Here is a 26359-nt window from a genome sequence, read left to right on the forward strand (position 1 = left end):
TGAGGTACAAACTCCAACTCTAAAACCCCTTCCCCCAAATTTGAAATATGCTTACCTTGATGAATCTAAAACTAAACCCGTGATGGTTAATGACATACTTGAAGAGAACCAATTGGAAAGCTTGCATAATGTGCTAAAAGAACATGAAAAAGATATAGGCTATAGTCTAAATGATTTTAAAGGAATAAGCCCCAATTTTTGCATGCATAGAATTCATCTAGAAGAGAACCATAGGCCTACCATCCAATCCCAAAGGAGACTAAACCCCTATATGCAAGAAGTTGTAAAATCGGAGGTTATGAAACTACTTGATGCGGGAATCATATATCCTATATCTGATTCTTTGTGGGTTAGCCCCGTTCAAATGGTACCTAAGAAAGGAGGTACCACGGTGGTAAAAAATGATAAGAACGAGCTAATACCCACAAGGAGGATCACCGGTTGGTGTATGTGTATAGACTATCGTAAATTGATTTTCGCAACAAGAAAGGATCATTTCCCCTACCATTCATTGACCAAATGCTTGAGAGGTTAGCCTCTAACAAATTCTTTTGCTACCTTGACGGGTATTCGGGATTCTTCCAAATCCCGATACACTCGGATGACCAACATAAGACCACTTTCACATGTCCTTACGATACTTTTGCATATAGGAGAATGCCTTTCGGCTTATGTAATGCCCCCGCTACTTTCCAAAGATGCATGATGAGTGTCTTCTCCGATTATCTAGAAACCATAATGGAAGTTTTTATGGATGATTTTAGCGTTTATGGAAAAGACTTTGACTCTTACTTGCATAACCTTTCTCTTGTATTGCAAAAATGTGAAGATGTTAGCCTTGTTGTGAATTGGGAAAAGTGTCACTTTATGGTCAATGAAAGTATTGTTTTGGGTCATTTAATCTCGGAAAAGGCCATCGAAGTCGATAAGGCTGAACTTGAGGTGATAGAGAAACTTCCACCTCCCGTGAATGTTGGAGAGGTGAGAAGCTTTCTCGGTCACGCGGGTTTTTATCGCCGTTTTATAAAAGATTTTTCCAAAATCGCGAAACCCCTCACTCAACTTTTGCTTAAAGATGCCCAATTCCAATTCACTAATGAGTGTGTTGAAGCCTTTAATAGAATCAAGGAAGCATTAATCTCGGCACCAATCATCCAACCACCAAATTGGGAACTACCATTTGAGATCATGTGCGATGCAAGTAACTAAACCGTTGGAGCGGTTCTTGGTCAACGGGTAGGAAAGGCTTTGCATGCTATATATTATATAAGCAAGACTCTCGATGCCGCCCAAGTGAACTATGTGATACTGTCGTCAGGTACCAAAAATAAATACCTAGCTACTACTAACAGAAGTTAGCGGTAAGTAGGGTCGATCTCCACAGAGAGGCGGTCACAATCTACTCGTCAATTTGGTATGTCTATGGTCACAGGATGGGGGTTTTAATTGATTTAACTAAACTAAAGAGATTAAGGCAAGAGAAAAGGTTAAGAGGAATTAATAAGAGAGAAAGGAAAACTAGGATTGTCGGTTCATCAATGAATGTCAGTTAATTGTAGCTAAGGTCACATATCAGTCGATGTGTCGGTCTAAGGGGCAACGAATATCTCCTTCCGGTCTCAATTCGCCCTAAAATACTATTAGCTTAGCTTCCGCCCTCACTAAAGCATCCTATTGTTCACTGCAGGTTTTACCCCTTCCAACCTTCTGGTCTAGGTCAAGGCTTACCAAGGTTAATTAAGCTAAGTGCATCGATTCAAATAGATAATTAATGGCAGTGATTAACAACATAGACAAAACAACAGCGAAGGATCTGTAACCTAGTTAGCAATTAACATCAGTTCACTGACTCCCCTAAATCCTAGCAGCGAAATTAGCTAGACATAATAAATAAAATAAAAGCAGAAGATGAAGAAGTAAATAACATTACAAAATAAAGAGAGAATAGAGAAAGAATTACTAAATAAGATCCGGAAGAAAGGCAGTGTTCAACAGAGAGAAGGGGAAAAGATTAATGTATGAAGTGTTGTCAAAGTGATCTGTCGTCTTCCTATTTATAGGAAATACAATTTATTTGACCTAGAAACGAAATCAAACTTAAAAGGCCCGAGCCCAATAGAGAATTACTCGATCGAGTCATTTTAAAGTGCTCGATCGAACAGAATCATAGCAAAACCTCTCGGTCGAGTAGAAAACCTACTCGATCGAGGAATCCCAAAATAACGCAATTCGAACGAGTAAATATAGTACTCGATCGAGGTCTTCTTCCATCCAAAAGCACTCGATCAACCTCAAAAGCTTTCGATCGAGTGATATCTGACTCAGCCAGCTACTTGTTTCTTTGATTTCAGCATTGCCTTGTTTATTTAGCTCCCGAAATGACTTCACGCATCCCATAACAGCAGTATTTCCGCTCCAAATCTACTCATCCTCCAAATTCGTGCAAAACGGACGATAAAAGGCTTGATTCTGCCACTTTCGGGTCCATTCCTGCAAATAAGGCAAAATAAAACAAAGTAGTATATTCGGGGCATTTCGTAGCATAAAACTACGAAGATAGCATAGAAATACGTGCAAAAAGAGGCCTAAAAAGACTATATAAAATGCACGTATCACTATGATACCACCGAGAAGTAATTCCTTGCCATTGTCTATACTTTAGACAAATTCCATTCCTATTTGCTTGGGTCGAAAGTGATTGTCTTCTCGGATCACCGTGCTCTTCGACATCTCTTGATAAAGAAAGAGGCGAAACCAAGGTTGTTGAGATGGATTTTGCGACTCCAAAAATTTGATTTGGAGTAAGAGATAAGAAGGGAGCCGAGAATGTAGTAGTGGATCACTTGTCAAGAATCCGATTCCATGATGATGAGGGAGAGAAACCAATCAATGACTCTTTCCCCGATGATATTTTGATGGCCATCCATTCACAACTTGAGAAGCAAATACACCATGGTTTGCCGACTATGCTAAGTATATTGTTGGAGGAGTTCTTCCTCCAAACTTGAACTACAATCAAAGAAAGAGATTATTGTTTGAAGTGAAGAAATACTTTTGGGACGATCCCAACTTTTAAAAGGAATGTAGTGATGGACTTTACCGAAGATGCATACCCCAATGGGAAGTTCAAGGCGTTCTAGAGGGAAGCCATTCATCACCTTATGGAGGACACCATGGAGCACGAAGAACTATTTCTAAGGTCCTCCAATCGAGCTTCTTTTGGCCTACCATGTTTGAAGATGCTAGAAAATTTATTCTCCATTGTGATCCTTGCCAAAGAACCGGAAACATTTCTTGGAGAAATGAGATGCCACAACGGGGAATATTGGAGGTAGAAATTTTCGATGTTTGGGGAATGGACTACCAAGGACCATTTGTGTCATCTCAAGGAAATAAGTACAATCTTGTAGCCGTTGATTATGTGTCAAAGTGGGTAGAAGCAATTGCTACCCCAACCGATGATGCCAAAACGGTTACCAAACTTCTCAAGAAAGTAATCTTCCCAAGGTTCGGAGTCCTTAGAGCAATCATAGGTGATGGAGGGACACATTTCAATGAAAAGAAGCTCACATCTCTTTTGGAAAAGTATGGTGTTCAACATAGAACCGGCTTGGGAGACCATCCTCAAACAAGCGGTTAAGTTAAAGTTTCAAATAGAGAGATCAAGCAAATTCTTGAAAAGGTTGTTAACAAGACTCAAAAGGATTAGAGCATGAAGCTTGATGACACCCTTTGGCCTTATAGGACGGCCTACAAGACTTCCATAGTAGCCTCCCCTTACAAGCTAGTCTATGGAAAGGCATGTCATTTGCCAATTGAATTGGAATACAAAGCTTTTTGGGCAATCAAAGCTCTCAACCTTGATCTCAAGTCAAGTGGCCAAAAGAGGATAATGCAAATCCAAGTGTTGGAGGAATTCTGACTACAATCCTACAAAAATGCCAAGATCTACAAGGAGAGGACAAAGTTGCTTCATGACAAGAGAATCAAGCAAAAGGCCTTGCACAAGGGAGACAAAGTCCTTCTATTTAACTCCCGATATCGACTCTTTCCCGGGAAGCTAAATTCAAGATGGATGGGGCCCTATGTAATTACCGAGGTAGAAAATGTTATGTTTATTTACCTATTATTAGATTCCTCTAATAGTGAACTAATTAACTTGTTAATTATTTGTTCTTTAGATCTAGTGTATGCATAACAAAATAAGAGATTTATAAGAAAACAATGTTCCTTACGTTGTTAATTTCGGTTTTGTGGGCACAAGTAAGGTCTCCTACCTTCACTTGTTCTTGAGCTATGATGAATAATAGGATGATCCTTCAAAGACTTCAAGTATAGAAGCCACTCCTCTTGATTGCATCCCAGATTATCCCTTATCCCTACTAAATAATATTTGCTAGATATTTGTTTAGTAGTTTACCTTAAAATTGATTACTAATACTCATATATTACATTAATAATATTAGTAATGTGATTGAACAAATTTAATCTCATTTCTCTAGGTTTAGAGAAAGATGAACAAGAATAATAAGAGAGAGGAAAGGGTTTTGCATGTCTTCTGAATGGAATATTGAGAAGAGTAAAAATAAGAACAAAAAGCTTGTGTGTGTGTGTGTGGTCACCGGTTTTTGGAGGGGTGGAGGACCAATATATGGTCCTTCACTTTTCCTTTTGTTCTTATTAAAACCTTAGGCATGTAAGGCTAGTGTAGTGTAGGCTTATTATTTAAATCTTATCACATAAAATAATATAAGCACAACCCACTACTAACTCCTCTTATTCGGTCCACTTACATAAAATGGACTACTATTTTATGTTGTCAATTTGTCATTTGTCACACAATATGTCACATGTAGTATGTTACATGTTATTAATTAATTTAATGCATATTTATCACATAAATATCATTTTATAAATTAATTAAATTACATACAATAAATTGACTAGTGATACTTGATCACATAAATAAAATGGGTCATTTAATTATAATTCACAACATATTGTAATTATAATTAACCATTCATTCTTATCTTTCTTGCTTCTCAAACAATAAACAATTTTAGTAATAAAGTATTTTTATTACTAAAATAAATCTTATTTAATCCCATTACAATAAGATATCAATTTTCTCTCTCACAAGTAAATCATTCAATTTTAAAGAATTGATTACCTTGTATCGTCATGCAATTAATCAACTTTACAGATAAGGGCATCATCCTTTAGGTGTGACCTTAAGGGATCAACTGACCACCACCGTCCCACGACAGTAACGTCAAACTCTAGCAAGCCAATCGATACCGATTAATGTTGATCAGTTGACTATATAATTGAATCATCCCTTACGTATTCTTAATATGAGATTTAATTATGATATTAAATCATGTGATCTCACTATTGTTGAGGACACATTTTCCAACAATCTCTCACTTGTCCGAGACAAGTGTGCGTCACCAATTCTCTTGTCCTATTACAATCTCGCACTCAATGTAAGGTGTCTTGCAGGTCATACTTACACTTGATCATATCTTGAGTGGTTTCCTCGATCTGGAGAGTAACTGTCTGACCGGAATTATCTACCATAGATACCTTCCGAGCATGGCCACGCATTTCCAGTTAACTACTCCTCGAGTGGCCTTGAGATTTCAAACAACCCTGACAAGGGGTGGACAATTCCTATCGCCCTATTCCCTTCGTTCAGCCACAGTCCATCATAACCCAAAATATACCCAGTTTGACCCTTTATTTACGAAGTCGTAGAGTATAAATCAAAGTTAATCAGAAATTTGTGCCAACTTGAGCGAATAGTCTCTAGTCAAAAGAATTGACTCATAAGAATACTATAGTAGCTCTTGACACGACCAGGCTTTATGAATTACCAGAACTCTATAAACGGTCACTGCCCGATAGAGTGTCCTATACAGTCTGCCTATGTGATCGACTAGTCATCCCATATGACTCTATGGCACTTGAACTTGCCATCAATCGCATCACACTCTAGTCACTTCGAGACGTCACCTCATATAAGTAACTAGGGGCGAATACCATGTCAATCCAGTTCACTTTAATGGGGTTCAATTTGTCTCTACAACCCATTCAGATACGATAAGGTAGCGGGTGAGTTTAATGAAACTCAAACGATAAATGCGATTATCACATATGAACAGTCAATACACTATTACTACTTCATATCTTATAATCTTTAGTGTATTATTAACACTAGTTTAGATGCAATAAAAGCTTGGAAAGTGAATATACCCTATATCCATATATTCCAACTTTTTCAATTGCTATTTCCTTCTATTCAATGTCATCTCCAATGATATGAATTTATCTAAGTATATGTCTAGACTTCTTACTAGACTTCAGATCTTTAACTTGAAAGACGCTCCCACTATTATCGCATAACTTGTGATAAAGTCATTTGTAGAGGGATTCACCCTTAATCCCTACGTTGATCATTTTATCACAATTTACTTAGATTCCTTTTGTAGAATTTGCAACACGCGATACTAAAATACTTTTCTAGTCTCTTACTCCTTAGTCAAAGAGACACCCTAGGATTTCAGCAAATCCCTTTTGGTTTGGAAACTAAAGTTTGTGCAACCCTTCAACACATAACTTAGTTTATCATCCAAACGTATGAACGAATGTTTAATTCTTCTCAAGAATCTCAAGGATGTTCTTTAAGGCTTTCACAAGCCATATCATGGGAATTATCCCTTTTATTGACTTATTATGCTCTCAGCATATGTCACATCATGGCATGTGCGTCTGTTGGCATACATGATCATACTAATGGCGGAAACATTAGCAATCGATTTCATGCGATCAACAACTTAATAGGTTCAGTGAACAACTATGACTCCATGATAGTAATTCCACTTTCATCAACATAAATAACCCATTCAACCTTGTTGATGTTAAACAGATACGAAAGATCTTATCCTCATAAGACTCTCAACTCTATGCCAATATACTCTCACATAGATTCAGTAATCTAAAGTATATTGCACCTTTTCCTAGTCTCCCAATCACTCTTGATAGAAGAGAGCATTGGTACATTATTCTCAATAAGTAATATGTTATCAACATATAAGACATGGGAAAATGATTCTGGCTCCCACTTAACTTCATGTATAATCATGATTCTTCAATCATGTGAATGAAACCATTCACTATTATCACATGAATGAAAAGTATAATCCTTTAATGCTTGCTTAAGACCATTCTAGGTTCACTTAAGAAAGCTATGCATAATATGTTAGGATTCTTAGATTTTTATCTAAGGTTTTGTGTTCCAAACACTTCCTTCTCTAAATTCCCATTTTAGAAAAGCGAATTTTATTTGCCATTTTTCATTAGAATGAAATGCGGCAATTCCTAACACAATTTATCTTGATCAACATATTCATATAAATCTTATGTATTTGTGTACTCTAAAGCTCTATTTACCTTTAAAGAGACCCTTACTTTAAAATAAATCCACCCATGAGCAACCATTTTCGGATTGTAATGCTTCAGCTCGTATGTAACAAGGTCATGATACTATCACTTTCATAAAGTAATATTTTTAAACAATAAGACATGTGCGAAAAACTCCCACTGAGCTATACTCCCACTCTATCTTTATAGATTATAGTTCAACTATACTCCCACTCTATAGTTCTATTACTTTCACAAAGTAACACTAGAGGACATGTTTGTAACGACCCAATTTACTCCCACCCTATCTCTCAGAAATACATCTATCTTCTTGAGAGATAGCTTTGTGAGTTACAAACATAAATATATGGTGAAATATTAGGAGTTTATCTAGACTATGTATTAGCTTTCAAAAGGCCATCCCTAACATGGAAGTTTGATTCATGTAATATACGAGTCTGATCCATGTAATTTGTTAAATAGACACTTTATTGTAGGTATTTCCTGGTTGACCATCCGTTTAGAATTACTTATCCGTTTTGGATTGCAAATTCCCAAAATTGAGTTCAACAACTTAAACCGACTCATATTAGTTTGATCTTATGGGTAGTGACACTAGGTCTTAATCCATCTTTAATAAATCAAATTTATTACTTAGATCTTTGACACTACAATCGAATCGTAATGCTTTAGTACCTTGTTCAATTGGTTCTCTACATCATTTAGAAATTTTTCAAATTTCTCAAATGCTTCACTTTATATTTGATTAAGTAAATATACCCATATCTACTTAAATCATCGGTAAAAGTGACGAAGTAGTCATAAATTCCCCTTGCGGTGATGCTCATTAGAACACATACATCGACATGTATTAGTCCCAAAAAATCACTTGCTCGTGTCCCTTTACCACTAAAGGGAGTACAAATCATTTTGCGAAGGAGACAAGATTCGCATATTCCATATGATTGAAAATGAAATGGTTCATTAAATATAGTCGACACTAGCTTTTAATGCGTTTCTCATTTATGTAACCTAATCGAAAAAGCCAAATGTACAAATCATTTGGATTACTAGTTATGAGTCTTTTGGATCGTATTATGTAGATATCATTGCTTGAGTTGGAAGTGTCTAAAACTTGTATATCATAAAGATAAGTGACATGGCTCACAGCCATGTCTTATTTCAATAAAATACAACAATTGTCTTTGATGGCAAAAAATAAATCCTTTTATGTCTCACATAGAAATGGAAATAATGTTTTAGACTAAGTGGGTACATAATAACAATTATGTAAATTATAACTCAAAGCTATGAGCTAAAACAAGTACATAAGTCCCTCTTGAAGTGGCGGCTACCCTAGCTCCATTTCCTTGTCGGAGATTCATATCACTCTTGTTTAGCTTTTCCACATTTCCAAGTCCCACTTGGAGTAACAAGTCCAACTTTGATATCTTCCAAATACTTGGGGCAATATCGCTTCCAATGGCCCATGACATTACAATAATGACATTCCTCATAGGATTTGGCACCCTTCTTGGTCTTGGTCTTGGTAGTCCCACTATCCATTTCCAATTCATAATCAGGTTTGGGTTTCTTGCCCATTTTTGCCTTCCCTTTATCAATACCAATACTCCTTTCATTTGCAAGGACACTCTTGCAAGAACTCCCACTGAATTTAACATTTCTTTTTGTTTCTTCAAACAAGGATGCCTTGGGTTTTGTAAGTTTTTCTTCACAAGATTTTCTTTCCAAGGTGGGCAATAATATTGGAGTGGGTGGAGTGGAGGTGTTAAAGAAACAAAAATTTCCATCCTGACCAATGCCAACGCGTAATTCTCTAATCGTATCATTGTCATACTCGGAGCATTTTTCATCAAATGATTGGAGCCATGAATCAACGGTGATTGGTGTAGGAGTATTAGATGAATTCATTGCGTATTATTTAACTACAAAAATGGAAAATGAAGGAAATAATTAACATCTATCGTTTTAATAGTACTCGTATATTTAAATACAAGTATTTAAGCATCTATGTAGTGACCTCCACCCAACTAACATAAATGATTCCGAGATCCAAATTCATATTAATACGGGTACGGTAAGCCGAGTCATCCCTTATTAATATAACTCGGTGGATTAACCTCTTAATCGATTCTACTTTTAGAACTCTCGGTCGATAAAAATTACTCTAACTTTCATCTTTAGCCCGGAACACATGGCGACTACGGTCACGAATACTTCCGTTGAGCTCAATCCAAATTTCGATGTAATAACATTTTATTACCCACTTACCCAACGTAACAAGGTTTGTATTACGGTAAAGCCGGCTCAACTCTCTTATGAAATTGGGATTCATGGTTTCTACTATTTGGCAAGGCTAATACTCAATTATTATATGTGAGAGGTCTTGTCAATTTATTATCTATCACGTTTTAAGTGAACTAAAGCGGTGAACTACGATAATTATAATTGACACGGTCGATGACTCGATATGATATGCATGTGTTGTTATGGCGATTTGGCAATGCATGTAACATATTAAAAGAAATGCAAAGCAATAATAAAATTCCTAGTATGGCCTTCCTAAAAATAGAAAATCAAATATCTATTACATATTCGGAAACCAACTCCTTTGGTCCCTTGAATCTTCAATTGGCACGCCTCCCTAGAACTTCGTCTTCGTCGGATCACCTTTCCGTATGGCACCGTCTTGAAGATACTCCATAATTACAAATAATAATAAAAATACAAAGCTATTCCTATTATACATTTGTAAAATGGAAAAACTAATAAAAATAAAAGTGATACGAGATCACATTATATTACAACCGAATCAACATTCCCTTTCATTACGGGTAATATCGATTAAAACTAAGGCCATACTAAGATAAAATTACATAATTCAAAATTATATAAATGAAAGACATTCAACAATTGAAATATGCAGCATTATAATGTGTATCTATCATGCCAAATGATGTGCCAAATCGCCATATTTAACTTATGTCGTATATATAACCCGGTTTTATGGAAATGTTTGATAATAACCTTTTATAATCACTAATTAACACTTAAATCACATCTAAGCTCAAGTTAATTATCCTAACACTTTTTAGGACTCAAAAATTAGTCATCACTTAATTTTTGACAATAATTCAACTTGATTTAATTTTATGCTCATTTTTACCTTAAAATCATAATATTTATGAAATAAATCCAAATTAAATTATAAAAAATTAAAAATTTGAATTTTAAATTTTTGAACATTCTGGAATAATTCCATGACACTCATAATGTCAAAAATCATGGTTAAAATTTTCGAATTAATCTTGAGAAAATATAGTTGCATTTTATCGGTTTTATCTCATAAAACATTTAAAGTATCCAAAAATTAATCCAATAAATTTTACAACCATAGATCTTATTATTGGGATATATTATGCAACCTAAAATAATTTTCTCATGCCATGCAATACGATTTAGCTATTTATGCTAAAATAGTCACTATTTATGCCATTTTTACTCTAAAAATTCATAAATCATGCTAAATGAGATCATTAATCTCGAAATTTAAATACACTCTGTATATTATGCATGACAACATATTAAAATCTCATGGCCTAATTCGAAATTGAACTATTTTTAACCATTTTACCTCTTTTAATTCATTTTTATCTCATAAAAATCATAAATCATGCAATATTAATCCAATTAATACGAGATTTTACACACAAATTTTAAAATATTCATGTGAGGTCATATAAATTTTTAATTGTTGGAAACTTAGTTTAACTATTTTTAGCATTTTAATTCCCATTATAGTCATAAAAAGGTAATAAAATGACCAAAAATCCTTAAAATGAGCAATAAATTTCCATAAATCATAAAAATAACATAAATAAATTTTAGGACCAGAATATATAACATGCATGATGATTTCGTGGATTATACTTATAAATCACAAATTTTTAGTTTTATATGTTAACATTTTAACTCGGAAAAACAATAACCGATTATGCATGCAACATCCAATGCTCTAATACTACTTGTTAGGTTTATTTACCTATTATTAGATTCCTCTAATAGTGAACTAATTAACTTGTTAATTATTTGTTCTTTAGATCTAGTGCATGCATAACAAATTTTGAGATTTATAAGAAAACAATGTTTCTTACATTGTTAATTTCAGTTTTGTGGGAACAATTAAGGTCTTCTACCTTCACTTGTTCTTGAGCTATGATGAGTAATAGAATGATCCTCCAAAGACTTCAAGTATAGAAGCCACTCCTCTTGATTGCACCCAAGATTATCCCTTATCTCTGCTAAATAATATTTGGTAGATATTTGTTTAGTAGTTTACCTTAAAATTGATTACTAATACTCATATATTACATTAATAATATTATTAATGTGATTGAACAAATTTAATCATCATTTCTCTAGTTTTAGAGAAAGATGAACAAGAATAATAAGAGAGAGGAAAGGTTTTTGCATGCCTTATGAATGGAATATTGAGAAGAGTAAAAATAAGAACAAAAAGCTTGTATGTGTGTGTGTGGTCACCGGTTTTTGGAGGGGTGGAGGACCAATATATGGTCCTTCACTTTTCCATTTGTTCTTCTCAAAACCTTAGGCATGTAAGGCTAGTGTAGTGTAGGCTTATTATTTAAATCTTATCACATAAAATAATATAAGCACAACCCACTACTAACTTCTCTTATTCGGTCCACTTACATAAAATAGACTACCATTTTATTTTGTCAATTTGTCATTTGTTACACAATATGTCACATGTAGTATGTTACATGTTATTAATTAACTTAATGCATATTTATCACATAAATATCATTTTATAAATTAATTAAATTACATACAATAAATTGACTAGAGATACTTGATCACATAAATAAAATGGGTCATTTACTTATAATTCACAACATCTTGTAATTATAATTAACCATTCATTCTTATTGTTTCTCAAACAATAAATAATTTTAGTAATAAAGTATTTTTATTACTAAAATAAATCTTATTTAATCCCATTACAATAAGATATCAATTTTCTCTCTCACAAGTAAATCTTTCAATTTTAAGGAATTGATTACCTTGTATCGTCATACAATTAATCAACTTTACAGATAAGGGCATCATCCTTTAGGTGTGACCTTAAGGGATCAACTGACCACCACCGTCCCACGACAGTAACGTCAAACTCTAGCAAGCCAATCGTTACCGATTAATGTTGATCAGTTGACTATATAATTGAGTCATCCCTTACGTATTCTTAATATGAGATTTAATTACGATATTAAATCATGTGATCGCACTATTGTTGAGGACACATTTTCCAACAGGAAAGTATGGAGATTTTGAGATAAATTTGGAAGATGGAAACAAGTTCAAAGTCAACGGCCAAAGGTTGAAGCCATATTATGAAGGAGCATTCATCGGAGAAGTCGAGGTCATCCGCCTCAGGCCTCTCCCACCCTGAAAAGACCATCAAAGAGAGAGTTTGGTGGAGTCCTCTCCAAACCACCATTTGTAAATATACTAACCCTTCTCACTTGTATTTTTAACCTTTACATAAAAGCATGATTTTGGACATGAGAATCGGTGAGGGAGTGTTACTAACTCTTTTGATGAATGAAGGATTTAGAAATTCAAGTGTGGGGAAGCATTCTTAATGAACAAAATGAGGGAAAGAAGAACAAAAAGGAGGAAACCCCCACGGGCAGACCTGAGCCCGCGGGAACTGAAGGCAATCCGGGCGTTTCCTGAGAGAATCCGAGCGTCCTGGCTCTAAGACGCTCGTCTTGGGAATGCTGAAATTAAAAATTTTGGTCTGTTTTAAAATCTGAGCAGATTACAAAGAAGACGAACGTCCCAGTCCTGAAGCCGCTCGTCTCAAGCTAAATCTGCGGGTCCTAGCTGCTGTGAAAATTATCATTCTACGCTGTTTAAAAATCTGAACGTCCCCAGGTGAAGACGAGCGTCCTCAGCAAAATCCGCCCGTCTTCTGAAGAATCCGCTCATCTCAGCACGGGATAGAAAATCCAGGCTGTACTGACTAAGGATCCGAACGTCCTGAGCTCGATCCGCCCGTCCCTATCTACTGTCATGTTTTTTCTGCAAAGCACTGATCCGAGCGTCCCGACACTGGCCCGCGCGTCTCCCTCCCGTGTTGCTCCCCTATTTTCGACAAATACAATATTTTACCCACCACACATTTCATGACACCTCATCCTTCCTTCCTCTATAAAACATAAAATCCCCTCCCATATGACTCCAATCAGACCAAAAGCATATTTGGGTCATTTATTGTCTTTATTCTTTGTTTTGCATATTCTTTGAGGTTTTGTGTCCTTGGTAGGAAAGGAGTGCAAACCTTGCATTTTCATGGCAAAATGAAGCTAAATTGATTGAATTCAATGACCAAGCATCAAGGAGAGACAAGATTAGAAGGCCTTTGTACATACTATAGTAGATGGGCAATGATGAGAAAAGATCCTTGCATCCCCGAGGAAATCCTCAGGGATTCTATGAAGAAAAAGGAAGAAAAGAAGAAGGAATGAAGCTGTAAGACAATCCGAGCGGATTGCCCTGAATCCGCCTGTCCAAGGTCTACAATCCGAGCGTCTTCCTCAGCTGGACGCTCGGCCAAAACCTCCACAATCCGCCCATCTTCCCCCTCTGGACGCCCGTCCAGAAACACCCAAATCCGCCCGTCCCGTGCCTAAGACGCCAGGATTCCCTTACAGCTATTTCGTCATCTACAAACTTCAAGGAAGGATGCGCATCTTTTTCTAAGACCGGCGAAAAAGAGACCAGAGTCTCCCTAGAGACCGGCGATTCCTCAAGGACTTAATCGTCATTTAAGCCCTTAGTAAACCCTAATTTATGTAACTAATCCCCACTATAAATACCCCATTAGTCTAATTAGAAGAGCATGTTCTTCTTAGCAATCTTTAGTGTAGTTAATATCAATCAAATCTCTCTTTAATCTTGTAATCAACATTTAATCAAGTTTTAATACAAGTTTCATTTCCTTAATCTCTCTTTTGTTCATCCTTTATTTTGGGTAATTGAAGATTATTTGGGTTATTATTGGGAGATTGACAACCTTCCAATCAAGCATCAAGTACTTCTATTATTCTTTGCTTTATTATTGGAATCATTAGTAGGTATAATTCTCTTAATCCCTTTTTAATTATTGTTAATTATCTTCATTTATTCATCATGTTTCACTTTGTTGGTATGATTGACAACGTTGCTAGCATGTTCAACATGACAATGAGTGAGTAGTTTCCTTAGCTAGGGTTAATCGGTAATTAGGGGAAACCAACATGGGGAATGATTCATTCTTAAATTAATATGTTTTCATAGTTTATTTGCTTGCTTGTTGTGATCTCAACTTATGCATATGTTATGTTTGATGAAATGTGAGCCTTTGAATCCTTGCATTTTTTACCCATCACCTATCTTTTCAATGAGACTTGTAAGACATAAACCAACTCGAGTCTCATTAGACCATGCATATAGTTGAGTAGGAAAGATTAAGTCGACTTGTAGGTGTTGTACAATCTAATCGATTCGGCTCCGGGACCCAAACTTTCCTAGGATTGTAAGATATAAACCAACTCGATCCATCACAACAATAATTGCTTGCTTATAAATTGAGAATATGTTTGTATGATCAATTCCCATGAATCCCTTATGACCCCATGACACCCTAGTGCCTTTTATCAATTATTTACATCCCTTTTTAATCATCTTGCTTGTTTACTTTCATTGCTATTTAGTTTAGTGATCTTCTACTTCAAACCCCAAATTGTGACACCCTTAGACACCACTAGTTTCAATAGAAAATCTCATCTCAATTCCCGTCCCTTGGGATCCGACCTTTACTTGCCTCTTTACTAACTGTAGAGTTGTTTGTGAACTTATAAATTGTGTTTTGGTCTAGGTGCTCCTAACGACAAGTACCGAAAACTAAACCTCCTCGAGAGTCCGACCAAAAATTGCGCCGTTGTCGGGGACGGTGTTAACTTGATTTAGATTTTCTTATATTGTTATTAGTTATGTCTTTCTTTGCCTTGGGGAAGTAAAACACCTCAAGGTTTGTTCTAATTATTTTCGAGTTGTTTGATATTTTGCATGTCTAGAAGATCACAAGGTAACTTGTTACCCTTTGATCACGAAATTGAAAGGACTTTGACAAACAATAGAAGACTTGCTAGGAGAACTTTGAGAGGTATTGGTGAGGTTATTCAACCAAACACTATTGAGTTCATCAACCCTTTTGCAAGAGAAGGGGAGGAGAACCCAACACAAAATCCAACACAAAATCAACCCACAATGCCTAAATTTTCATCACATTCCGTACCAACCGAGGGAACCTACCCAATGGTACTCCCACACCAGAACATCTAACCGGAAATTTTATTGCCAAATCTGCATTTATCCAATTAGTCGAAAGAAGCCAATTTAGGGGGATGCCTAGTGAAGACCCTCATTCTCATATGGAGACTTTTTGTGACTATTGTGATGCGATTTCTCAAACCGGTGTAACTCAAGACCAAATTCGATGGGTCCTATTTCCTTTTTCTCTAATTGGCACCGCGAAACAATTGTTGAAAGGCCTTGATAAGGCTACTCTCGGAATTGATTCTTGGAAGAAGTTGGCTCTAGCTTTCTACAAAAAGTTCTATCCACCGGAGAAGACTAACATGCTAAGAGCTCAAATTACGGGCTTTAAGCAAAGAGATGAAGAATCCTTGTATGAAGCTTGGGAGCGATTCAAGGGAATTTGCCGCTCATGTCCTCATCATGGACTTAGCGAGTGGTTCTTGGTACAACAATTTTGGAACGGTCTTTATGAAGACTCAAGAAACATTCTCAACATGGGATCAAATGGAATGTTCACCGAAGTTGATGACAATCAAACTTGGAACAAGATTGAGGAAATAGCGGTCAATAACTCACAATATAGTAGACCTCGCAAGGCTACTAAAGGAGGAAAGAATGAAGTGGACTCCATTACTCAATTGGGTGCTCAACTTAGTGCTCACATTGATACCATTAACTTGAAGTTTGAAAAAGCTATGGCTAGACTTGAAGAAGCCTCAAAATCACCAAAGCATCATGTTAATGCCATGACGGGATCTTCATCAATCCCAAGTGGGATATGTGAAAATTGTGGAACTTTGGGACATGACCAAAGTGAATGTAGGGGAACAAATGAACAAGTGAATGCTTTTCAAGCACACAAGAGTGGTACCCCTTACTCCAATTATTACAATGAGAACACCAAATTCCACCCAAATCTCTCATACAAAAGCCAAAATGTTCAAAACCCTCAACCAACCCCACTTCCCTTGAGAAACCAAAATCAAAGACCCTTTTACAACCAAAACCAAGGTTACCAAAATCAAACTCCATACAATCAACAAAATGACCAAGGTTTTGATGTTCAAAAAGCGGTCCTCCAAATGCAAAAGAATCAACAAGAGTTTTTCACTCAAATGCAAAAAGATAGTCAAGCAAAGGAAATCACCATCAACAACATCCTAGCTCACACCAAAATGTTGGAAACCCAATTGACTCAACTAGCATCTTCAAGCTCACAAAGACAAAAGGGGCAATTACCACCTCAAAGTAATCCCCCAAGACATGAAACGGTTAGTCCCATTCACTTGAGGAGTGGTACAAGGTATGAAGCACCGGAGAAGCAAGTTGAGGATGAAATTGTGGAAGCTAGTGACAAGGAAGAAATCGTGCAAAACTCCAAGGATAGGGAACCATCAAAAGAAGAAATCTCAAAGAAAAATGAAGACAAGGTCAAGGAGAAGGAGCCCATTGTGATTAGACTTCCTTTTCCAAGTCGTCAAGCCAAACCCAAATTTGATGACCAACTTGGAAAATTTATGGAGATTGTGAAGAATTTGGAAGTCTCGATTCCTTTTACGGAATTAATCAATCACGTGCCGGCCTATGCAAAGTACATGAAAGACATCCTTACAAAGAAGAAGTCGACCCGGAAACTTGAGACTATCGCCTTCACTAAGGTGCGTAGTGCAATACTTCAAGGGAGTTCACCTCCAAAACTTAAAGATTCGGGAAGCTTCTCAATACCGTGTACCATTGGCGACACCACGATCAACAATGCCTTATGTGATATAGGGGCTAGTGTGAGTGTTATGCCGTACTTGGTGAGTAAAAGGTTAGGGATGGGAGAGCTTAAATGCACCAATATCACACTCCAAATTGCTGATAGATCGACGAAGACTCCATTAGGGATATGGGAAGATGTTCTCGTAAGAGTTGGAAAATTTTTCATCCCGGTGAACTTTGTCATTGTTAACATGGAAGAAGACTCCAACATTCCAATCATTCTAGGAAGACCTTTCTTGCACACCGCGGGTGCGGTGATGGATGTGAAGCATGGAGAGCTCACTCTAGAAGTGGGAGATGAGAGCATAAATTTCAATCTTGACAAGACCATGAGAGCTCCCCGTTTGCATGAACCATGTTTTATGGTTGATCATTATAGCCGGAAGGATGATAGGAAGAAGTCGGAATTCCAATGGAAGAAGAAAATTGATGATGCTCCATTCAAAGAGCAAGTGAATTGTAACAAAGAGAGCTTGAAAAGCTCACCAAAGTCAAGCAATGAAGAGGATTGCCTCATTGGCCAAGACAAGAAAATGGGAGAGTTGTCTCTATCAACTCAAGAGATCTTTAGTGACCAAGTAGATGAAGTTTGTGGTCTTTGGGACGATGAGTTTGAAGGGATTTTCAATCCCTATATCGGTAATGCTATCGATAAAGACCAACATGAAGTACAACAAGGGCAAAGGTCTATTGAAGATCTTTATCATGATAATGAACAAGCTTTTGACTACTTCTTCAAGGTGTTGAGCAACATCAACAACACCTTGGACATGCCCCCATGACATCTCACTAAGGATAAGAGTTTGGTGGAGTCCTCCCTAAACCACCTTTTGTAAATATTTCTAACTCCCTAACTCGCATTTTAATTCTTACATTTCATTTTTGTCATTTTTGGATTTTTATGCTTTGATCAAGATAATTATCATTTTTTGAGAGAAGTGAGGGAGGGACTAATGATCTTATTGATGTGTAGCGCTTTAGCTTAGTGTAGGGATAACAATTTGCCTAGGCTATTCATGCCTTTGTTGTGCCCCTACAATGAAGATCACGGGATTTGAAGAATGAAAAATTACAAGGGATATGCAAGTGCACGGATAGAACTGAATCCGGGTAGACCAGGGAGAATCCGAGCGTCCTTGAGGGGAATCCGCTCGTCTTTAGGAAATCCGAGCGTCTTTGCTAGAATACGCCCGTCCATTTGAGCTGTAAAATTGAAATTTTGGGACTGTTGAAGAATCCGAGCGTCTCAGCAGAGAAGACGCTCGTCTTGAAGAATCCGCTCGTCTTTGTAGAAAGACGCCCGTCTTTTTACCAGTGCAAAATAAGAAAGCTTGCTGTATCAGAATCCGCCCGTCTTCAGCAGAATCCGCTCGTCCCGCAGTCAAAGAATCCGAGCGTCTCAGCTGAAAGACGCCCGTCTTTAGGCGAGAATCCTGAACCCAGAATAGGCAGAATCCGAGCGTCCCGAAGGAAAAATGCCCGTCTTCCCCTGCAGTTTCAAAATTTTCGGGTGTTTTTAAATACCCCTCCCACATTCACTCCTTCATTCATTCATTCAAAACACTACCAAAAACCCCAAAAACTCAAAACCCTCATTCTCTCCATCACCAAAACAAGATTTCCTCAACCAAATTCAACAAAATCAAATCCAAACTTCCTTACAACAACAATTAATCACTCCTTTTCCAACAATAATCAATCCAAGCACCAAAATCTTCAACCTTTGAGTCGATTTTTGAAATACAAAGGCAAAGCCTTTCATCTTAAAATCGATTTAGGTATAATTGGGAATTGAAGATTTTCACTCTTTTCTTGGTATAATCATCAATGGCAAGAACAAAAGGATCAACAAAGGCACCTAAGGCAAATGCACTCTCAACAAGGCAACAATGCCTTCAAGTAAAGAAAGCCTCATTGGCTATGGTGGTTGCTAGTGCAAACTTGGAAGTTCAACAACAACAAAATCCTCCCTTAGAAGCAACAACTTCAACAACTCCGGAAATTGCTCAATTATCAAACTATCCGGAGGTAATTTTCATTTCTAACTCCCATATGGAAAAATTTGCCAAGTATGCTAGGAAATCCTTTCTACCCACCAAATTCATATGTGAAGATGCCTTGAACAAATTGGGTGTCCTTGAACAAACAAAAGCCTTCTTTGAAGCCATGGGGCTGGGAAAATTGTTTGCTACAAGAGAATTGACATACCCCTCCCTTACCTTGGAATTCTTGAGTTCATTGAAAGTGACTAAGGTAGAGACTAGAGAAAACATCGAGTTCCGCCTTGCCAATGTGAGTAGGCGCATCACCTTTGATGTCTTGAGTAAAGCATTAGGTCTTAGTGATACTGTAACACCCCCATACTCCAAGTGCCTCACCAGGACCACTTAAGGCATAGAAGTGCTACCATCTCGGTTACCTGAGGCAATGATAATCATAAGACAATAAAGAAATATATTTAAATAGTAAATAACGTTTAATGTGATTACATGATCAAAACCAAAACTGTAAAACTGAATTACAAGATTCTCAGACGGTCTACAGCTAAAACTATCAAAGCTATAAAACATCGTCTGACACAGCGGAAGACTTCTAACTGCCACGTGAAGACTCATCCCAGCTATCCCATACGCGTCATATCATACCTGCTCAATAACTGCTCACCACCCCCGAATGGATCACCACAGTTTTTAAAACATTTAAACGGGGTCAGTACTATTCACACAATTTATATAACCAAAAGTACAGTAAACAACACAGCTCAATCAGTCACACACAATCGCCCACTCCAATCAATCTCCGTCACCGACTGTCCACTGGACCAGCCCTGCCAGTGGGGCACCGCAGCCGTACCCACCAAATCCCCGCTCATCATACCGAGCGATAACCCTGTCCCATTAATGTGGACATCCCCTCCCGTGGCGGGTTCCACGGAGGGCGAAACTAGGGCGTGAAGCCACTCCCGCAAGTGACTCCACTCAGCCGAGAACGCATCTCGAGAACTAGAGACAAACAATCAGCAATCACAATATAACATCAACAACCGTCTGAATCAATCAACAACATGAAATCACAACCGTCTGAATCAATCAACAATCACTAACTACAGCACATTCACCACACACATCATGTAACTAATACTGAGTAGGGAAACCCTACCTGGAATGTAACACAATCAGACGGTCTCAACAACTGTACCAAAATTCCTCTTCTACGAATCCTCCTCCTAACATATAATCACATAATTACTAACAATCACAAAACTAACACAAATCCCCAATTCCCAAAATTAGGCTTTAACAAAATTTAACGAAACACTATAAAAACGGTACGTAGATCTTACCCTCGACGCAAGGATCACAAAGGTATAAAGAAAGATAAAATCCGACCTTCCAAGCTCCGGGATTTGCCAACAATGCGATTGATGCGAAGAACGTAGTTTGTTTTCTCTTTTGAAAGCAATTAGGTTTATAAAAGTGTTTAAAGAAAGTGACGGAAGTAATTATATACCAAATCGCATTATTAACAAAACCCGACAATTCATCACCCCGTAAACCGGCTACTCGATCGAGTAGCTGAGGTACTCGATCGAGTGCCGGCTACTCTATCGAGTACCTAAGGCTACTCGATAGAGTACCCTGCTACTCTATCGAGTACCTAAGGCTACTCGATAGAGTACCCTACAGGTCAGAAACTATTTTAAATATACAAAACACCCTTACTCGACAGAGTAAGGCCTACTCGATAGAGTACCCAGAGGCTCATAAAACCGTAGTATTACAGTCTTCCCTCCTTAAAAAGAACTTCGTCCCCGAAGTTCAACCCATACATAAAAACAAACATACTAACTCGGTTAAGACGCAACAAAGCTACTAAGAACTCAAAACAACACCCCAACTTATAAACATGAAACCATGAACTCTTAACACAAACTCCACCAACTATTCCTACCTCCACATATCGCTCACGATGTCGTATCAACTACATCATAAACTCTCCCAACACTAACTTCATACACTACCAACTACCATCCACTAACGCTGCTAGCTCCATAGTATATCATCCACTACCAAATCCAATATCAAGACACTCATAGACATCAAACGGAATGTTACATTCTACCACCCTTAAAAGGAACTTCTTCCTCGAAGTTTACTCACACTCATAACCTCATCATCCAACTGTCAACACTAGTGAAATATTCTCACACTCCTAAACATCACGCTACTACAAGCACGGCCATGGCCTTTTAACAACATCAACCACAATATATACAACTCTACTTCGAATTATACTACGACATGCACAATCATCAAATTCTCTTTTATCGCATCCTACTCCTCTTGAGATAAATGTTACGTCCTCGTAACTCACTAATACTATATCCTTAGTTATATCTTCTCATTATTTTCATCACCATCACATGTCATAGATAACCGCCTATAAACCCAACACTCACCATTCCTATATCCAAGGCTCCCATACATAAACATTTCTCATACCTCAACTCATTCGGCATACCACCTAACCTATACCATAAAACTCGTAGCAAAATCACCATACCAACTCTTCATTATTACTGCAAAACAACATACCTCTCTATGTAAGGCACTTATCTCCCAGAAGCATAACTCACGATCCACACTCGTTACGTACATGCACACTAGATCCTCAAGTTCTTTCTTCCATTACCGCAAAACTCATACACAACTTAACATGACACTAATTCCCAATACCCTACAGTCACTGTCTCTACAAAAGATTATGAACCACCTGCCGCTTTCAGATCGTTACAACACATGTTCCACGAACCACTTGCCATGACTATGACTACCGATGCCTCATCTTAAAACAACTATGTCCCATCAACATAATATCACTATATCATGACAACAACGAAAACATATACAACTCTCTTTCATATCATACTCTACCCTCACACCCAAGCTGAAACTGGTAAGAAACATCAACAAACAAAACAACAGTCTACATGTTCAACCAAAACTCACAAGGAATAGCAGCAAACAAAACAACAATCTATGTTTAACTGGTATGTACTTTTGAAAACTCGCATCATAATCATCTCGCCTACTCCACCACAACCGGTGACGGCATCGCAACACCGCCACCAACAGCCACACCGCAGTGCGAAAATACCCGCTTCACCACACTAGGTACCGTGCCCGGATCATCACCCGAGGCACCACAACTACACCGATAGACATCATAACAGACACAATCCCATAAACACTGACCCAACATAACTTCTCGGACAAGAAAAACTTACTCAAATCCACTTTACTAAATCACAATGCAACATGTTATATGAATTAAACAGATAATAATCTCATGAACATCATCCTTACCATTTCACGGAATAAACAAGTATCATCCATACACATACAATTTTAACTATCCATGCCAGATCAATCACATTATTACCTTTTAAACCTCATTCCATTAGTATACCGTACCCAACATAAATTACAAAACAATCATATAACAACTTTATAATTATCACGCCATACCACTTCTTGTGAGGTCAGCACATCACACAAACATTTACACGTATCATAGACCCGTAATCACATCCACCTAGTCAATCCTGATCACGTAAGTTACCACTCAACAAAGGTTACCTGTCGCCCGGGCTTAACTCATATGCCCCTCATAACATATTCTCCCATTCGCATATCCATCACCCCCTGCCAAATGTAACCATACTATTAATACTCAACTACTAACAACCGCCTCATATGACCACATCTTACACTCTCTCACAACCATACATATCAACCTGGTCTCTGTAAAATCAACCGCTTCAGAATTGTTACCTTTCTAATATACCATCAACCTTAACCACTAGTCACAAACCATAACACTACCACTGTCCGGACATCAAATCCTTAGACTCATCTCTAAATATCACGATTTCTTTCCTATCTTTGGTTAACATCCCAAATAACGAACATCAAATCCATCAACAAAATTACTTCAACATTCTTCCCATCACCATTCTTAACTGTATCCTCATCTAAATCTCCACCAAAATCTCATATCATGCAGATATTCTACCAACTTCTTACTTTCCTGAATTCCTCAAAACTCAAGACTAATCATGTTGTCCCAAAACTCCTCTATAACCATTAACTAACATCCTCATGATTGGTAGCACACATCTCGACGACTCCTTACCTCTATATCACATAACTCCGGTCAACATTTTCTTAGTTTTATTCCCCTCATTCTTTTCCTTTACATCTACAAAATCAATTAACCATTCAACTCCTTATCACTTCTATCTAACTCTTTAGTGTTCCGGTTACGTTCTCACTGCTCCAAAACTCACATCTAATTATTTCATATCGATATCATCTCACTCTTTCTTACCACAAATATTCTCTTATTATGTCATCAATCACCCTTGCCACTAATCCATCCATAGAATCAACGTTCTTTCGTTCAACAATTACATCTCTAGAAATCAAAATTCCTTTCATACCGCTAATTGCCCAAGGAAATCACACAGTAGTTTCATCTCTTAATAAACCAAATCTCCCAAACTCATTCACTGTCTACAAATCCACCTTGCGACATGTCTCCACAAAGTTCACTATATACTACTCTTCTCAACCCTTTTAAAACGAACTTTCACTATGTATATTCTTAACCCACACGACTCCTAATCATCCCCATCCATGATTCTTTACACATCTCAAGATGTCACCATTTGCGTCCCTCATTTCAATCTTTTCATTCTCACGTTCCATAAACTCACATCATCCCTTGCCCACATTTAATTACTTTTGCATTACTCAACGTACAAACATATCGCTCATCTCATCTCACAAAACATGCTCTATGTCTCAATAAACCATAACGATCTTTCTTTTCTTTTTCCACTATCTATCACAACCACGTATAACTCATGTCCTCCCACCGAACTCATACTCACCACAGGTGCCACTCACTACACCACAAGATTGGGTAACTTACGCGTCAATACCAACGTACATGTAAAACAATGCATAAAGAAGCAAAGTAACAACTTTGAATCAAACATAATATGCAACAAATTCAAAAGATAAGCATATGACCCAAAACAGGGGTCACTAGATCGAGTACAGGACACTCGATCGAGTAAGTGACTTACTCGATCGAGTAGGTGAAGATCAGAAGCACGTAAAACAAATTACCAGGACTACTCGATCGAGTAACTAACGTACTCGATCGAGTCCCCCCCTACTCGATCGAGTACCAAGGCTACTCGATCGAGTACCTACGCATTTCTCAGCACTGTCCAGTTTTCGTAAAACAGTCATAACTCACTCATTTCCTGGTCGTTTTGGGCGTGTGACCTATCGTTAGAATCGTAAAAGGACAAGCTATCACCTCCAATTGGAATCACATTAAAATCATTTATGCATCTCAAGTTATAACAGTTTAAAGACAACCTCCCTATAATCGAAAACACAACTACTTGATTTTACTTCCCAACAACTTAAACGACAACATGGTAAACAAAAACAACTCGATGCTCATAAAACCAGTATCCCTAACCACATGTTACTAACTTCAAAAGCCAAGCAACAAATAACTCGATGCACATATATCATTCAACTTACCAATCACATATTACCCACATGTTTTTATTATATAACTTTACGTAAACAAAATCACAATTATATGACATCAAGTATCATATTCACATGATACTAGCATAACAACTTTATAAAATCTCTTCCATCATACAACATGCGTTATATAAAAAAAATATCATATTATCATGCAACAATTATCATCTTTTTTTCCACCAATTATTCATGCTCTTACTCAAACTTTCAGCTATATAAACTCGTACAACACTACCAACAACATATATGTATACATAACTCTATGTATAACTCCAATCAAACAAATTTTCTTTCCGTATTTCTATAATGCCATATCGTAAAACAACTATCATACTTTCAATCAATAACTTACGAAATCACATCCTCACCATCTTTTCTACACATTCCCCATTCTCACCATACATACATCCACTGATTCATGCCACACATCACTACATAGGTACACAATACACAAGGTAAACACATAGCGATCCCGACTCATATCCCATAGTGACCGGTTCAAAATTGTAGGGCGAGTTCACGACTTTAGGACGTCTCCCAAGTCTTTGCATTAGCTCCTACAACTTTTACCCCGGGTTCATTTTATTTGACTCCCTATGTTTATTGGGTTCACTGGTTACAGGTTTCAGGATCGTCGCTCTGATACCATTTGTAACACCCTCATACTCCAAGTGCCTTACCAGGACCACTTAAGGCATAGAAGTGCTACCATCTCGGTTACCCGAGGCAATGATAATCATAAGACAATAAAGAAACATATTTAAATAGTAAATAACGTTTAATGTGATTACATGATCAAAACCAAAACTGTAAAACTGAATTACAAGATTCTCAGACGGTCTACAGCTAAAACTATCAAAGCTATAAAACATCGTCTGACACAGCGGAAGACTTCTAACTGCCACGTGAAGACTCATCCCAGCTATCCCATACGCGTCATATCATACCTGCTCAATAACTGCTCACCACCCCCGAATGGATCACCAGAGTTTTTAAAACATTTAAATGGGGTCAGTACTATTCACACAATTTATATAACCAACAGTACAGTAAACAACACAGCTCAATCAGTCACACACAATCACCCACTCCAATCAATCTCCGTCACCGACTGTCCACTGGACCAGCCCTAC

At 37.3% G+C, this 26359-nt stretch overlaps 1 non-coding gene across 1 annotated transcript; it reads right to left on the reverse strand.

The window, feature by feature from the left end:
- Positions 1-16148: 16148 nt before the first annotated feature.
- Positions 16149-16255, reverse strand: LOC141604310 (small nucleolar RNA R71). Its single transcript, XR_012526015.1, has one exon. It is a non-coding gene; the product is annotated as a small nucleolar RNA R71 (small nucleolar RNA).
- Between the last annotated feature and the right edge of the window lie 10104 nt (positions 16256-26359).

This window comes from Silene latifolia, chromosome 9 (assembly GCF_048544455.1).
Source record: "Silene latifolia isolate original U9 population chromosome 9, ASM4854445v1, whole genome shotgun sequence".
Classification (NCBI taxonomy): Eukaryota; Viridiplantae; Streptophyta; class Magnoliopsida; order Caryophyllales; family Caryophyllaceae; genus Silene; species Silene latifolia.